Source organism: Ursus maritimus, unplaced genomic scaffold (genome assembly GCF_017311325.1).
Source record: "Ursus maritimus isolate PB19 unplaced genomic scaffold, ASM1731132v1 scaffold_5, whole genome shotgun sequence".
In the NCBI taxonomy this organism is placed as follows: domain Eukaryota; kingdom Metazoa; phylum Chordata; class Mammalia; order Carnivora; family Ursidae; genus Ursus; species Ursus maritimus.
In genome coordinates this window covers 52,128,472-52,146,487 of record NW_024426663.1, presented here as the reverse complement: position 1 = coordinate 52,146,487, position 18,016 = coordinate 52,128,472, and the positions used below count along the sequence as shown (strand labels likewise).

General features: G+C 39.0%; 1 protein-coding gene and 1 pseudogene across 1 annotated transcript in view; one reads left to right on the top strand and one right to left on the bottom strand.

Moving 5' to 3' along the window:
* NDFIP1 (Nedd4 family interacting protein 1) overlaps nucleotides 1-18,016 on the top strand; it is a 51,166-nt gene that overhangs the window by 6,254 nt on the left and 26,896 nt on the right. The gene's annotated exons all lie outside the window — the stretch shown is intronic.
* On the bottom strand, nucleotides 14,332-16,188 carry LOC103663713 (annotated as a pseudogene).

The following is an 18,016-nucleotide window of genomic DNA, read 5'->3' as shown; positions in this document are numbered from 1 at the left end:
TTTTTTTTTTTTTTTTTTTTTTTTTAAAGATTTTATTTAGTTATTTGACAGAGAGAGAGAGACAGCCAGTGAGAGAGGGAACACAAGCAGGGGGAGTGGGAGAAGAAGAAGCAGGCTCCCAGCAGAAGAGCCTGATGTGGGGCTCGATCCCAGAACGCTGGGATCACGCCCTGAGCTGAAGGCAGACGCTTAACGACTGAGCCACCCAGGCGCCCCCACATGTATGTTTCTTATCCCCCTTAGCAATTGAAAATCCACATATTGCACTAATATCAGTTACTAGTTAATTAGATGCTTGAATGTGTTTGGAGGTTTTTCTGGAAATTGGATGGTTTATGATTAGAAATACACGGGTTCAGGGAGTGACTTCTGTTTAATAACAGTTTGATTTTATTTATTATTCAGTGCTTAAATGTGGCATATGAAATTAAACATTTCTTGTTAGGCATTAGTATGCAGCTACTCTTCATATACTCGAGTCAAACAGTACACTTTTAAAGGAAAGCTTGATTTCCCTTTCCTTCCAGTCTCTTCTCAGAGGTGTTAAGTACTCAAATTCGTGTGTGTTCTTCGGGCTTTAATAATTTTTTTCTGTTTGCCTTTAAAACAAGTTCTTAAAAAAATATTTCAATTTTTGTAACATTTAAAAATTTTCAGAAACATTGATAGTAGCTTTCATGTACCCCAGATTCAGTTTTCCCTATTAACATCTAACATTAGCAGTATACATTTATAACATTAATGAACCAGTACTGATACATTATTATTAACTAAACTCCATACTTTATTCAGATTTTTGTTTTTTAATCTAATGTCTTTTTTTGTGTTCCACAGTCCCATACAGGTTACCACCTTACATTTGGTTGTCATGTTACCTTAGGGTAACTCTTGGCTGTGACAGTTTCTTACATTTTCCTTGTTCCTGATGACCTTGACAGTTTTGAGGAGTTTTGGTCAGGTGTTTATAGACCGTCCCTCAAAAGAGTTTTTGTTTTGTTTTGTTTGTTTGCAGTTCTATTGAGAAATAATTGACATACATCACTGAATGAGTTTAAGGCTTACAGTGTCATGGTTTGATTTACATATATTGTGAACCGATTACAGTGGGCTTACCTAACATCCAACTGCTCATATAGTCGATTGGATTTGTCTTGAATATTTTTTCATGATCAAACTGGGGTTGTGGGTTTCAGTGAGGAAGACCACAGAGGTAAAGTGCCATTTCCCTCACATCATACCAAGAATGCATAAAACCAATGTGACTTAACACTGTTGATGTTGACCTTGATCACCTGGTCAAAATAGTGTAGTATTTGTGAGGTTTCTTTACTATACAATTACCCCCCCCCCCCCCTTTTCATACTATGCTCTTTGGAAGGAAGTCTACTATCTATGTACAATATACACTTAAGGACTGAAGAGTTATGCTCCACCTTGTGGAGGGCAAAGTATCTACATAAATAACTCAGAATTTTTCTGCATGGGCTAGTTGTCTCTTCCTATTAATTTATTTATTCAGTGATATCAGGATGGACTCATTTATTTTATTCTTTGGATTATAATCCAATACTAATTTATTTTGTGGCTCAGATTTTTGCAGTTTTGGCGATTGGAACTCTTTCAGTTGGCACTTATGTCCCTCTGACATGATTCTATAATTTTGGTTTTGAAGCACTTCCTTTTTGGCACGAGGCTCATCGTGTATATTTCCTGCGCCATCCTGGAATCTGCTATTTCTCCAAGGAGCCTGGCTCTTTTTATTGGACGGTGATACTAGAAACCAAGATCTGTGCACATTGCTACTAGAGTGTTATTGCTTCTAGGCCTTCTAAGTTACCGGAGTAAAGAAGTACATGTGTCAATACATAACTATAAGAATTTCTATATGTAATCACCTGTATGTATATTAAACTAACCAACTCTAACCCATTACTGCGTGGATTGCTCTAGCCTGCTGCCCTGGCCTGTCTGGAAACTCCCACTTCAGCAGAGAGAAACCTTGCTCCCACCACCCACCATCCATTTACTTAATTCTTTAATTCTAGCATATGTGTATAGTGGTGTCAGAATTGTTAACCTACCCCTCTGTGGGAAACACTTTTATCAACTAGAGGACAGGGCATTTATGCAGTTTCTTTTGCTTTTAGTCTTACAGACTGTACTTGTTTCCAAAGTTGCTTAGGTACTGAGGTCAGCACCTTTCCCCTCACCTTCTTTAGTGGGGTTGTTCGATACATTTATAATAGTTAGATTGTTAAGAAAGATGGTAAGAGTGATTTCTCTTTTTTTCCAAAGTTACTGTTAATAATCATGTTTTGCTTTTTAAGATATTCTTTTAACAAACTTACTTAGAAATAGGTTCAACTTACAAGTTATAAGAATAGTATAAAATAAAATCCATATATTTATTGCTCATATTCACCTCATTAAGGTCTGATTAACAATGGAAAACAGTGCTATAAAAATTGCAAGAACTATAGGTAAAACCCAAGTCCCTTTAACCTCACAATCCTTTCTCTGTAGAATTCTGTACTTATTTTGCGATTTACTTTGTAATTAAATTATTTTTTAACTTATTTCGTCCTTGTGAAATTTAGATGAAATTTCATGGACTAGGGAATCAGGAATATGGTGTTCTTAGTAAAAGCTTTTGTTTTAGGATTTTGTAGCATCCACACTTTTCATATAACTTTGTGTTAATAAGGAGGGTTTTGTTTTGTTTTGTTTTACAGTAATCTCTGTGCCCAGCATGGGGCTCTAACTCATGACCCTGAGATCAAGAGTTGCATGCTCTACAAACTGAGGCAGCAAGGTGTCCCAGTAAGCAGTTTTTGAAGCTTGTAATGTAGACTTCAGTATCTCGAAGTTTCACTTCGGACACTAAGTTGAGACTGATTCAGGAGAACGTAAAAGGACTTTATTAAAACATCTAATCAGTAATAGTCCAGCTTCTGTCATGAAGTAAGAGGTTATGTGACTGTGGGTCAGAATTTTAGCCTCTTTATTTTCTCTTTTGTAAAATGAAGTAGTTGGACTACACATCACTTTGATTCCTTCCAGCTTTATAGTTGATTGTTTTTGTATGTAGAAGCTGGTGGCTTTGATCCAGAAGAGATGGCATTCTCTTGATGATTTAGCAAACTTCTTTTGTGATGAAGAATTATTTTTAAAAGTGATATCAGTAAATATAGATGTTGAGTTTATGCTAAAAGATAAAAGAGATTATTCATTGCTTAAAAATATAGAAAATGTCGTCTTAATATTTTAAAAAAATGGGTCACTGAGTACAGAATGCCATATCGTAATTTTTCAGTACTAGGTTTAAGTCTTGCCCTTCTTGTCAGCTTCAAATATTGTATATCAGAGCAAAAAATTAATAATGCTTTTACAGATCAGGAAAAGTAATCAACAATTACAGCTTTTTCAAATACACTTTATGGGGGTGGGTGCAGAGGAAGAGAGAATCCCAAACAGGATCCACGCCGAGCATGGAGCCTGATGTGGGGCTCAATCCCATGACCCTGAGATTATGACCCGATTCAAAATCAAGAGTGGGACGCATAACTGATTGAGCCACCCAGGCACCCCAATAAACTTTATTTTTTTAGAGCAATTTTAGGTTCATAATAAAATCATCACTCGCTGTCACATAATTTTATTACTTCATGATAGAAACTGGACTATTACTGGTTAGATGGTTTTTTTTGTTTGTTTTTCTTAAAGATTTTATTTTTAAGTAACCTTTACACCCTGTGTGGGGCTGGAACTCACAACCCCAAGATCTAGAGTCAAAGCTCCACCAACTGAGCCAGTCGGGCGCGCCTGATTAGATGTTTTATTAAAGTCCTTGTAAAAGTGAGAAAATAGTAATTTTAAAAGTGCTGTAGCTTTTATTTTTTAAGAAGCTAGCTCTTTGAGCTCTAGTATTCTTTCTTTTTTTTTTTTTTTAAGATTTTATTTATTTATTTGACAGAGATAGTGAGTCTAGCCAGCGAGAGAGGGAACACAAGCAGGGGAAGTGGGAGAGGAAGAAGCAGGCTCCTAGCAGAGGAGCCTGATGTGGGGCCCGATCCCATAACGCCGGGATCATGCCCTGAGCTGAAGGCAGACGCTTAACGACTGCGCCATCTAGGCGCCCCTGAGCTCTAGTATTCTTATTCACTGCTTTTAGCAGTTGAATTTTCGCAAGTTTTGAAATTCTCATGTAACTCTTGAAACAGAATAAGAGGTATGATTTGAGAGTAATCTGCATTGAGGATCTTGTACATGATTGATGGTTGATCCTAGATTGTTTTCAACGCTTTGTCCTTGTGTAGCTGAATTGGCGTTTTCAGATGTATTTTAAACTGTGCTTAAAATCAGTTCTACTCAGTCATGTATGTGAAGGTAGGCAGCATTAATTTTCTTAGACATGTTGGCCCAATTTCATTTTAGGTGGCTAAGTGAGGTGATCAGAGTTATCCAGTCTTGTGAGTTTCACAGTCATCTTGCCACCTTTCAGCTGTGGCCAAAATGACCAGCTGAGTAGAAGGGGAGAAAGTTTATGGGGGGCATGAGGTAATCATTGGCTTATTATATTAGCATCTGCTATTATTTAGAAGGTTAAAATATATTTTCATGTATCAGGTTTAATGTAATCCAGATGCCATTTTAAGTTGAACTTCCCATTTCAGTGAAATATTAACGTGAGAATCTGTAATTGTGTTTAAAAGGATCTTAACAATTACTGGGGCATACCTTCTAACACTGATTTGTATTTCTCTTAGCAGATGATTGCTTTATTATTTAATTGTCCCTGGTTAATGCTGTAGTTATTTCTGAGAAAGGAACTTTTTTTTCCCCTTTAAAAAATAAAGACTGACTTTCAGATACTGCAGTGATACTACAAACGGTTGTTTAATGAAGGAAAATTCTACCATGCAGTTAGTGAAAAGGTTATTCAATTATTTGTATTTGCTCAGAAGGCTAGAAGGATATCTGAAAGATCGGATTGGTGGTTTTTATTTTCTTCTCTATGTTTTTGCCTATTGAGTGGTTCAAGAGAATGTATTATGGTCTTGATATAATATTAATTATATTAATTCAGAGAATGAGATTGTAGACAAAAGACATCATTTTAAGATGAAAGAGCTCACCTGGTTCCAGGTAGGAAGTTTCTGAGAAGATGAAACTTAGCTTGGCCTTGAAGGATAAGCAAGATGTAGTGAGGGAGAGGGGATTTGGGGGAAGGGTTGACCCTCATGACTTGTTGTTTCTAATGGGAGATATGTTTCAGGGGCAGGGCCTAGAGTTCATCACCCTCTCTGGTTTGGAGGCCTCCTCTCTGTCCTCTCCCTGGAATGCTTTCTCCCTCCTAGCCCTCATCTTAGGTTAGATAGTCTGTCCTAGGGGGATTTTGAGTACTCCTCCCACATTAGGTTAGTTTCCCCTGAGCACAGTGAGATTCCTCTTTTGTGACACCTTTTGTAATCATGTTTTATCTTTTTTTAACTTTTAATTTGTTTTATATCAAAGTTATACATGCATGTAGGTTAGAGTCAAATAAATCTTATAGGCTTAATACTAAAAACAGTAGTCTCCTGTTTACTTGCCTGCTTCTTAGCTCTTTCAGCTGTTTCTTTTTTTTCCTTTAGCTGTTACTTTTGCTGTTTTGTTTTTCTTGTAGCTAAAGAACATTTTTTGTGTGCTACTTCTTGATTTTTCAGTTTTTACTGTTGAAAAAAAAATTGACTTAACCACTGTGGGGTGTAAGGATTTGTCTTTTACCTCCCTCCCACAGCTCCTACTTCCTGTCTCTTCACTTTTCTGATATAGTTGTATCCATTATGTGGTTAGATCAATATTCAGCATTTACAGTAATTGAAAGTAATAAATACTATTCACAGCTGAGATATTTGGTATACTGTGGTTTCCTGTCCTTGCTTGAATAGTACTTTATTTTCCCTGAAGATATTAATTATTTTAGGGGGTGGGAAGATGGGTAAAATAGGTGATGGGGATTAAGGAGTGCACTTGTGATGAGCCCGGGGTCATGTATGGAGGTGTTGAATCACTATATTGTGTACCTGAAACTAATATTACACTGTATGCTAACCGTACTGGAATTAAAATACATTTTCAAAAGTAATTATTTTTTGTCTTAATTTCTATATACATATCATAAATTGCTAATAGCACTAATTCATCCTCAGGCTCTTAAGTAATACAGCCTCATGGTTTTTTTGATATGTTCAGATACATAAGGTATTTTATTGATATCATTGAGGGTGGGAAGGGATCTTTCCTTCCCTTTTGACCCATTCTAGAAGATTGTTCCCAAGGTCTGCTGTTTAGTTATCATCCTGGGCGTTTCCTTTCCCAAGGTTTTTAATTGAAGCCCCTTTGCTGGATTCAGTTTTTTCTCTTGGTTTATTGCCTCATTTTCTTAGAACACAGCCTTCAGTATCTTTCTGAGGAAGAATGCATGGGAAGTTAAGCCCCCCGCCCCCTTTTTTTGAGACTTTGTACATTGAAGACTGTTTTATGTTATCTTCTCACTTAGAGTTTTGGTCCAGAAACATTTTCCTTTAGGATTTTGAAGGCGTTTACTCCATTGCCTTCTTAATTCCACTGTGTTGGTCTTAGGAAACTTAAAGCCAGTTTTGATGTCTGATTCTGAAGATGAGGCCTACTTCTCTAGCTCTCTGTCTCTTATTCTCGGAAGCTCTTAGGAGCTTCTTTTTTGTCTCTAGTATTCCTAAATTTCACTGTGTTGTACCTTGAGATCTACTTTCATCCATTGTGCCAGGCCTTCAGAGGGCCCTTTCGGTCTGGAAGCCCATGTCTGTCAGTTCTGGTAAATTTTTAAAAAGTTTTTGTGTCCAAACTATGGAAAGAGCCCAGATGTCCGTTGACTAATGAATGGATAGAGAAGATGTGGTATATATACACAATGCAATATTAGCCATCAAAAAGAATGGAATCTTGCCATTTGCAAAGACGTGGATGCAGCTAGAGTGTATCATGCTAAGTGAAGTAAATCAGAGGAAGACAAATGCCGTATGATTTCACTCATATGTGGAATTTAAGAAACAAAACATGAACATATGTTGGGGGGAAGAAAGAGAAACCATAAGAGATTCTTAAGGATAGAGAACAAACTGAGGGGTGGTGGAGGGAGGTGGATGGCGGATGGGCATTAAGGAGGGTACTTGTTGTGAGAAGCACTGGGTGTTATATGTAAGTGATGAATCACTGATTTCTACTCCTGAAACCAGCATTGCACTATATATTAACTAATTAGAATTTAAATAAAAATTAGAAAAGAAAATAAAAAGTTTTTGTTTGATATTTCTCTGCTTTGGTTTTTTTTTTTTTCCCCTCCTCTCTCTGAATCTAGAACCTCTTGTACTGATTCTTTAAAACATTTTTTAGCCTCGTCTCATATTTTTCATCTTTGTCTTTTTTTTCTACTCTCTATGAGATTTCTCCATTTTAAATCTTTTTAAAAAAGTTTTAGGTATTTAAGTAATCTCTGCCTAACAGGGGGCTCACACTTATGACCCCGAGTTAAAGAGTTGTGTGCTCTTCCGACTGAGCCAGTCAGGCACCCCGAGATTTCTCAGTTTTAGATTCTGACTCTTTGATAAATTTTTAATCTGTTAGTTTTACTTTTCAGAAACTCTCTAAACCCCCCCTTTTTTTCTTTATACCACACCATCCTTGTTTTATGGTTCTGATTTTTTTCTCTTCTCTGAGATTATTGAAAACTTTTTCCTTTCTTCAGGTTTTCATCTTCCTGCCTACTTGTTTCCTCCACATTGCATGTATTCTCTTTGTTTTGGTCTTTTATGACCGTTAGAAGCTTTCATTAGGTTTGTGGTGATCTTCAGCTGCTTGGTTCAGAGTGCACAATTAGTAAGGCAGTTTGGAAGCTCAGTATGCTTGGTGGAATTTCTTGTTGAACCTGACTAGGCTGTTGCTTTGAGTGACAGTGTCTTTAGGTCTGTTCTCTTGGGTTGCTCCAGGGAATAGACCTGGCTGCTAGTAAGAAGGGAGCTGAATGGGAGGCAGAAGGCTGGAAGATCTCAACATTTAGTATATAAACCTCTCACTTAATCACTCTTTTCTGATATGCTACCCTTTCTCCTAAACTCGGTGTCTCCAGCCCAGGACTCTTGTTTTACAAACTCCAGAGAATAAATCTCTAGTCTTCTAATGGGGATCTCGAGAGCTGTGTGTTTCTGGGTGCATCTACAACCTTCCTGTTTTTAAATCTCATTGTCATTCCTACTTCCCCCAGTATCTGCTGCCACCCCTTGAGCCTTTTGAGGCTATAGTGCAAGACAGGTTGCTTTTCTGCTTTCTAGTTCAGGCTTCGGTTTTCTTGGGTCTGCTGTGGTAGTTGCCGCCTGTCATCCTGCTTCTGGCTTTCAGGATTTTACTGCTGCTTCCTCTCCAGGTGCTTGGCTCCGTAGTTTTTTGCCTTAAAATTAAAACTTTACTGACATTTACATTTAAGATGGTTTTGGAAGGGATAAGAAGTAAATGTGTGTGTTTAATCTTTAAGTGGAGTATTAAAATTGCACTTAATTCTTTTGATTGTCTTTTCTTTGATAAACTACAGATTTAGGTTGAAAACACCAGTCACCTTTACTGTTGAGTTCTTTACCCCACACCAGTCATGGCACTGGCTTGTTCGTTGAGTGGTTTTAAGTGAATCTAGCAGTTAAACACTTGAACATTCTGTGATTTTTGGGATGGAGAAAAAGATAAAGAAATGCTGAATGCACCTCTCTCTTCGCTCTCATTGCTCTTGGAGGAGAAGAATCTCATGATCAAACCTAGGTTAAGGCAGACTCTTGAATACCTTTTCCCATCCGTAATCTCTACCCTAGTATGCTCTACTGCGGGCATAATAATAATGAAGTAATAAGCAGTTATAGCTTTTGGAAGTTCTCAGCCTGAGAGCTCTGGATGCTCACAGGGCTGGCAGAGCCAAACAGGCTGCAGTGAGCACTAGTCTCTGGCTTTTGGCATATCTGTCACTTTTGGTGTCTGGACATTGACTTTGCTGTGTTTTTAATGTAGAATATTCCATTTCTGTATATACCATTTGGTTGTTTTTTTTTTTTAACTTTTTAATTAATTAATTTTTTTAAAATATTTTTTTATTATATTATGTTAGTCACCATACAGTACATCCCTGGTTTCCGATGTAAAGTTCGATGATTCATTAGTTGCGTATAACACCCAGTGCACCATGCAATATGTGCCCTCCTTACTACCCATCACCAGCCTATCCCATTCCCCCACCCCCTCCCCTCTGAGGCCCTCAGTTTGTTTCTCATAGTCCATAGTCTATCATGCTTCATTCCCTCTTCTGATTACCCCCCTTTCTTTATCCCTTTCTTCCCCTACCGATCTTCCTAGTTCTTATGTTCCATAATGAGAGAAATCATATGATAATTTTATAATCCGGGTCACAGCAATCTTTTGAAAGTTTTTTGTTTCTCACACCTCCTTGCTTTTAGATGAGTCAGTAAGAAAGAGTAAGCTTTGTCTTCATTGCTTTGTAAAGCCTGGCTTCTCATCAGTTTTCTTCATGTTTATGTGCTCCTGGTCCTAAGTAGTCATAGGGATGCCACCTGCTGCTGATGCTCCCTCATGGTCCTGTCATCCCTGTCCGTTCCATAGATTTGGCATTCATCTGCATGTGGCTGCATGCCTTGCCTGTACATTTATTTGGTGATTTGTAAAGTAATGTGAATACTTGAGATAAATGTGAACGGTAGGTTAAGATGGCATTAGCCACCATTTCTTTAGGTAGATTTCTGTTGAAGCTACACCTCCATGCCTGCTTTAGTGGCGTGTGCTAATAAGGTACCCCTGATGTGCCACTCACTGTTCGGTGCTGAGGTGAGTACAGCGGTGAACCGTGCAAAGGTCCCTGTCTGCATCATGGATACTCATCCAGTCTCCTTTTCTCCCCTTCCTGAATTGCTAGTGAAGTATTGTTTACATACAGAACCATACACGAATCATACATGCACAGCTTAGTGAATTCAGAAGTTGAACATGCACTTCTCTGACTAGTACCCAGATCAAGAAACAACATTACCAGCACTCAGAAAAGCTCTCTTCGGGGGCGCCTGGGTGGCGCAGTCATTGGGGGTCTGCCTTCGGCTCAGGGCGTGATCCTGGCGTTCCGGGATCGAGTCCCACATCGGGCTCCTCGGCTGAAGCAGGCTCTCTTCCTCTCCCTCTCCTCTGCTGTGTTCCCTCTCTCGCTGGCTGTCTCTCTGTCACATAAATAAATAAAATCTTAAAAAAAAAAAAAAGAAAAGAAAAGAAAGAAAAGCTCTCTTATGTTGCCCTTCCAGTTACCCCCTCCCCAGGGTAACCACTCACTGGCATATGAGGTTTGCCTGGCTTTGATCTTTGTATAAATATAATCATACAGTCAGTGCTCTTTTATCCTGGCTGCTTCTGCTCAACGTTATTTTTATGAGCTTCACCCATGCATTGTATGTTGTATCATTTTATTCACATTGCTTTGTAGTATTCCATTGTATGGAGATACCACAGTTTTGTTATTCATTCTGCAGCTGTTGATAGGCAATTAGGTAGTTTCCAATTTTATAAATAGTGTTGCTTTAAACATCCAGGTGTGTCTTTTGGTGAACATATGTGTTTCTGTTGAATATGTAACTAGAATGGAATTGCCGGTCATAGAGTATGTATAAATTCATCTTTAATAGATAAGTGCCGACCCGTTTTCTAAAGTGGTTGTACAAATTTACAAACCCAGTTTGAGAGTTCTCGTCATTGTATACTTTCATCAACATTTGGTATTTTCTGCTTTTAAAATATCATCTGTGGTTTTAGTTTGTATCTCTGTTAATGAAATGGAGCACTTTTTAGTAAGTGTATTGGCCGTTTGGATAACTTATTTTGTGAAATGTCTATTCAAGTCTTTTGCCCGTTTTTCAGTTGGGTGGTTTCCTTTTCTTTTTTTTTTTTTTTCCTTTTTCCTGACTGATTTTTTAGAAGTTCTTTGTATATGCTGGTTATGAGTCTTCTGTATGAAAAATAAATCTTCTCCCACTCCGGGTTGTGTTCATTCTCTTAATGGTGTCTTTTGAATGAATAAAAGTTCTTAATATGAAAAGCATATGTGGGTGGACATCTTCATGTCCTTGGACACAAAACAGCCAATCATGAAGGAAGAAATTGGTACCCATCTTACTGCTGTTCTTCAAGTAGACTACTACTTCTTTAGGATATTGCTGGTAAAAATATGTCATCTCCTGTGATGACCCAAACAGGAAGGTTATCACAGCGTAGAGAATATTGACATAACAAAACAAGTAAAGCCAGGAAGAAACCAGTTACTGTACCTAAGAAACGACTTCCTTTGGTATTTTAGTATAATGGTATATAGGAATAGTGCTTCTATCAACAGATTTAATGAAACTGTTATTTTGTCCTTGTTGACAGATCTTGCTCTTAATAATTATACATAAAACATCATTTAACAAATACCAAATTACCTTTTTCACATCCAGAATTATCAGCCTAAATAGTATATTATGGCTTCTACTAACAACCAATCTTCTTAGTAAATGGAAAAAATGGAAAAGTAAATGGAAAAAAAGGAAATGTTCTTTCAGGAGCATTAAGGGAAAAAATAATCAAAAATTAATGCCATCCTGGCATGTGTTAGTGCCTGGTAAAATTTTATTGAATGAAATATTCAAATTTCTGACTATCCATAAGAAAAGTTGTTGTGGGCAGAAGAAAAGGCAGTGGAGAGAATGGAAAGCTTGAATCATAATCCGTTTACATTTGATTATACTCCTCTAGGTTATATATCTACATTAATAGTGTTTACATTTTATTTTTTGTTTTTTAAAAGTTTATTTAAGTAATCTCTACACCTAGTGTGTGGCTCAAACTCACAACCCTGAGATCAAGAGTCTTATACTCTTAGGAACTGAGCCAGCCAGGTGTCCCAATTGTGTTTACAGTTTAAGTACTCTTTGTGTGGTCTAGCTGTTTTGCAGAAAAGTTGTACAAATCAAACTAATTTAAATATATTAGGCATGTAGGGTTTTTTTTCTTTTTGGAGAGAGAGAATGGAAGAGCATGAGAACATAAGCAGTGAAAGAGAATCTCAAGCAGACTCCACGCTGAGTGTGAAGCCCCATGCAGGGCTTAATCCCATGACGCCAAGAACCAAGAATTGGTCACTTAACCGACTGAGCCACCCAGGCGCCCTGATAAGTGTGTAGTTTTAATAACTTTGTATTGGACTGACTTAAAAGGGTTAGGTTCTTTTGTAATTTTAGTATTACATTATATAATTGTTTTACAAGTTAGGATTTGGGGAGATGTATGTATGTGTGTTTATTATACCTATCCTTTTTTTTTTTTTTTTTTTTTTTTTTTTTTTTTACCTATTCTTTTTTTTTTTTTAATTTTATTTACTTCTTTGAGAGAGAGAGCATGAGAAGGGAAAGGGTCAGAGAGAGAAGCAGACTCCCTGCTGAACTGGGAGCCTGACGTGGTACTCGATCCTGAGACTCTAGGATCATGACCTGAGCTGAAGGCAGTCACTTAACCAACTGAGCCACCCAGGCACCCCTGTTACACCTATCCTTAATGTGTGTATCTTAATAGATACATCTTTGTATACACACATGTGTGTATGTATTAATGTATATGTGTGTTTGTAATATCTTAATAGAGGCTAGAAGTGTTCTCTATGCCAAGTCCAGAAATTTGACTTGTTCTTGAAGTCTAAAAGAACCCTCGAATAGATGATACCAGTTGTAGCCCATGTTCTGTTGGGACAACTTCCTTTTTTTCTTTTTTTTTTTTCCCAGAAAGCATTGCTTACTATAGCATTTTAAATGGTGAATAATTAAGAGGTCATTTTTGCTCCCATGTTGGTATTTTATAGCTTTAACATATCTTAGATGAATGCAACGTACAGGGTTTTTTTTTTTTTTTTTAAAAAGCACAAACAGTATTTATCACCCTTGCATTTAAATTATGGACTAGATTTTATATATATAAATTATTTAAAAGTGAGTCTGTCTAGCTACTATTTTTATGTTGTTTATTCTCAACAAAAGATGAGTGGTTTCTACCATCCTGTTAAAAGCAAGGGGAAAAAGCCAAGTGCTTACTCTTCCATTTCAACTTGTCTTTGCTAGGACTTTTAATTACTTCTCCATGTAGGCCCTAGAGCTCTGAAGCCTGAGTTTTCTTACAGAATAATGAATTGGAGAAGAGGTAGGACTCAGAATGTTACTGAGGACATGGATTGGTTAGTAAATAGTTTGTTTGCTACTTCTCAAAAGCTGTGTTCAGAGGCAGAGAAGCCTGTTTGAAAATGTTGCATGGTTGCCCCTCTTATTTTCCCAGTCTTTATAAAATCATGGGGCTCATCATTAACTCTGAAGGCTCTTGGCCACAGATTTTGCTGAAGTGCTGTGCCAGGAAACACTCATCATCATTTACTTGATGCTGTCTTGGTGAAGCTATCAGTGGTGGAAATACTTGAACATAAGGCATGGATCCCGGGGGTTGGCAGGTTGATGACAATTTTCTGGTCCCACCCAAAAATCTTAGAGTGGCGCTATCATAGCCATGGTTGGCTTATTTAGTTTGCGGAGGAGGAGTGATTTCTCCTAGCACCTTGGCTTCTTAGGAAAATTGAAGTTGGAGATGAGTGGCTACTATCTTGCTTTCCTCTTTTCTCCCTGGATGATATTCCTTGTTACTTGGATCTCAAGTGAAGAAATAAGAAAACACAACAAGTTGGTAATCATAGTTGATAACATTTGCTCTCATTTCTAAGGACTAAGATAACTACTGCAAGTATTTTCTCTCATTCCAAACCAAATTTTATTCATCAGTTGTATTTATGTATGTTAACAGTGATAACCACAAAAATCTTTTAAAAGCTTTATAAACTGATGGCCTTTCTAAGGGGATTTACTGTGGTCTTAGAGTTTTCATCTGTTACTGCGTTGACTTTTTAAGGCATTATTCTTTCTTTGGCTTTGGTGAATTTTGACCTTTAATCGTGTTTTTATTTTGGTATTAAGAGGATTTGCATTTAATTTTTTCTTTGACAGGAGACATATTGTTGAGGATAGTCTAATTCTGGTGGTTTATTTTTAAAATTATCTTTAGGGAAGCTCTTGAAGTAGAAAATTTTAAATTAATGCTGCTCATCTTCAGCTCTTAAAACAGGTTGTTTGCCAAACTATTTTGATTTCTTGATCCTAATATTTTTCTCGTCAGGAGGGGAGAATATTAAGGAATTTTTTTTTTTTTTTTACTACAATTAGTCTGCAGTTTGGTGTTACTTTTCTTTATTTTTGTCCATTTGCAGGTATGGGTTCCATGTTAAGCCCTGAGGACACTGATGGGATCAGGACCATTCTCTCCCATTAAGGGGCATAGACATTGATTTAGCAAGAGAATGATGATTTGGAGCAGTTAATTTTCAGGGTCCCCCCCCCACTATAAAAATGCTTTAAAGGTGGTGTCTTGTACCGTGTGTGATGTCACAACAGCAATAAGAGCAGGTGCACACAGAGACATGGCTATCAGAGAACAGGATGTGAGGGAGTAAAGAGTTCAAAGAGCTTCCATGCTTTACTGGCGAGCAGCTCTAGGCCAACTTTTCCTCTGCCTCCTCCTCAGACTCGCCCTCCTCCTTGGCTGTGGTGTTCTGGTACTGCTGGTAGTTGGACACCAGGTCATTGGTGTTGCTCTTGGCCTTGGTGAAGTCCATCTCGTCCATGCCCTCACCCGTGTACCAGTGCAGGAATGGCTTGCGCCAGAACCTGGCTGTGAACTGCTCTGAGATTCGCTTGAACAATTCCTGAGTGGCTGTGCTATTGCCGATGAAGGTGGCAGACATTTTTAGCTCCCGGAGTGGGATATCACACCTGTTTTCATGTTGTTGGGGTTCCACTCCAGAAAGTAGCTGCTGCTCTTGTTTTGGATGTTAAGCATCTGTTCATCCACCTCCTTCATGGACATGGAGCCCCGGAACCCTGGGACCACAGTCATGAAGTGGCTGTGGCAGGGGTCACAGGCAGCCATCCTATTCTTGGCATCAAGTATCTGCTGGGTGAGGTCTGACACCATCAGGGCCTGGTACTGTGGCTGCCTCCACTGGTCAGTGGAGCGAAGCTGGGCATGAAGAAGTGCGGGTGGGGGAAGGGGACCGTGTTGATAGCTAGCTTGTTCAGGTCAGCACTGAGCTGGCCAGGAAAGCCCAGGCAGGTGGTGACCCTATTCGTGATGGCTGACACCAGGTGATTGAGGTCCCCATAGGCGGGTGTGATCAGTTTTAGGTTCTGAAGCAGATGTCATAGAGGGCCTTGTTATCAATACTGTAGGTTTCCTCTGTGTTTTTTACCAGCTGGTGGACTGGGCGGGTGACATTGTAGGGTTCTACCACTGTGTCTAACACCTTGGGCAAGGGCATCACACTGAATCATGATCCCGTCTCAGTACTTCTCTTGGATCTGGCTGATGAGGAGGGTACCCATCCCAGACCCAGGCCCCCCACCCAGGGAGTGGGTCCGCTGGAAGCCCTGCAGGCAGTCACAGCTTTCAGCTTCCTTCCTCAAAATATCCAGTACCAAATCAACCAGCCCTGTACCTTCCGTGTAGTGCCCCTTGGCCCAGGTGTTCCCAGCACCACTTTGACATATAAGACGAAGTTGTCTGGCCTGAAGATTTGCCCAAAGGGTCCCGAGCACACACAGTCCCTGGTGCCCAGCTCCAGGCTCACGAGCACAGTCCAAGGACCGTACTTGCCACCCTTGGCCTGGTTGTAGTACACGTTGGTGCACTCCAGCTGCAGGTCGCTGTCGCTATGGTGAGTGCCTTTAGTGTCGATGCCCTGCTAGTCTGATGACCCCCCAGAACTTGGTGATGATCTGGTTGCTGCACTGGCTGGCCTGCAGGTGCACGATCTCCCTCATGGTGGTAGCGGCGGCAGTGGTGGTGGCATGGGTGGAAGGATACACTGACACAAGAGCCGAGGAGCGGGTGCACAGAGTGCTCTTCAGTTTGGTTTTTTGATTTTTTTTTTGTTTGTTTTTTGTTTTTTGAAGTAGGCTCCACGTCCACCATGGAGCCCAACACAGGGCTTGAACTCACGACCCTGAGATCAAGACTGGAGATGAGATCAGGAGTCCCATGCCTAACTGACTGAGCCACCCAAGCGCCCCTCTTCAGTTTTGTTTTAACTAAAATTCACATTATATAGGTTTTTGTTTTCAAAATTAGAAAACACTTTTTTTTTGAGATGTAATTCAAATACCATAAAATTCACCCTTTTAAAGTATACAATTTAGTAATTTTTACTATATTCACAAGGTTTGGAACCTTACCACTGTATAACCGCAGAACATTTTTATCACCCCCAAAAGAAACCTGGATCCTTTAGCAGTCAGTTACTCTTTCCTCTTCCCTTCCCCAGCACCTGGCAACTACCAGTCTTTCTGTCTCTCTTGGATTTGCTGTTTCTGGTTATTTTATATGGAATCATATAAATCATAAAATATATGGTCTTTTGTGACTGGTTTCTTTCACTTAGCATATTGTTTTCAAGCTTCCTCTGCAATGTAGCGTGTATCAGTACTTCATTCCTTTTTTTCTTTTGATAGGATGGATTATTCTTAGCCATCCTTTTGTATGGATATACCATATTTTGTTTATCCGAGAATCAGTTGATGAACATTTTGACTATTATAAGTAATGCTGCCATGAACATTTACATGTAAGTTTTTCTGTGAAACTATGTTTTCACTTCTCTCGAGTATATACTTAGGAGTGGCATTGCTGGATCTTTTTATAACTCTCTGTTTAACTTGTCTTTGAGGAACTGCCAAACTTTTCCACAGTCGCACAGTTTTACATTCCTGCTGGCAATGTATGAGGGTTCCAATTTCTCTGCATGCTCAGAAACACTTGTTACTTTCCTTTTTAATTTTCTTATGGCCGTGTTAGTGGGTTTGAAGTGATCTCTCTTGGTTTGATTTTGCATTTCTGTGATGACTAATGATGTTGAGCATCTTTTGTATATTGCCCATTTGCGTATGTTCTCAGAGAAATGAAAGTTATTTGCCCATTTTATTTTTAAGATTTTATTTATTTATTTGAGAGAGAGTGAGCAAGAGAGCACAGAGGGAGAGGAAGAAGCGGACTCCACACTGAGCAGGGAGACCTATGCGGGGCTTGATCCCAGGACCCTGAGATCATGACCTGTGCTGAAGGCAGACGCTTAACTGACTGAGCCACCCAGGGGCCCCTCTTTACCCATTTTTATTTTTATTTTTTTAAGATTTTATTTATTTATTCGACAGGATAGAGATAGCCAGCGAGAGAGGGAACATAAGCAGGGGGAGTGGGAGAGGAAGAAGCAGGCTCCCAGCGAAGGAGCCTGATGTGGGGCTCGATCCCATAACGCTGGGATCACGCCCTGAGCCGAAGGCAGACGCTTAACCGCTGTGCCACCCAGGCACCCCTCTTTACCCATTTTTAAGTTAGATTTTTTTAAGTTAAGAGTTTCTCTCTGTCAGAATTATTTACCTTATTTTAAATGTCATCCTCTAATTGATAGTATTATAATAGAGAATTGTTCTTGAATGTAAAGAATTTGGTGATATTAGAATAACACAATTTATAGTCAGTATACAATTAAAAATCTACAGGTTATATATAGTAGAAAATACACAGTCCTTGGGGCACCTGGGTGGCTCAGTCAGTTAAGTGTCAGCCTTCAGCTTAGGTCATGATCCCAGTGTCCTGGGATCAAGCCCCGCATCGGTCTCTCTGCTCAGCGGGGAGCCTGCTTCTCTCTCTCCCTCTGCCTGTCACTCCCCCTGCTTGTGCTTTCTCTCTCTTTCAAATAAAGTAAATAAAATCTTTAAAAAAATAATAAAGCCCCATATAAATAAAATTTAATACTTAAAAAAAAAGAAAATACACAGTCCTCACA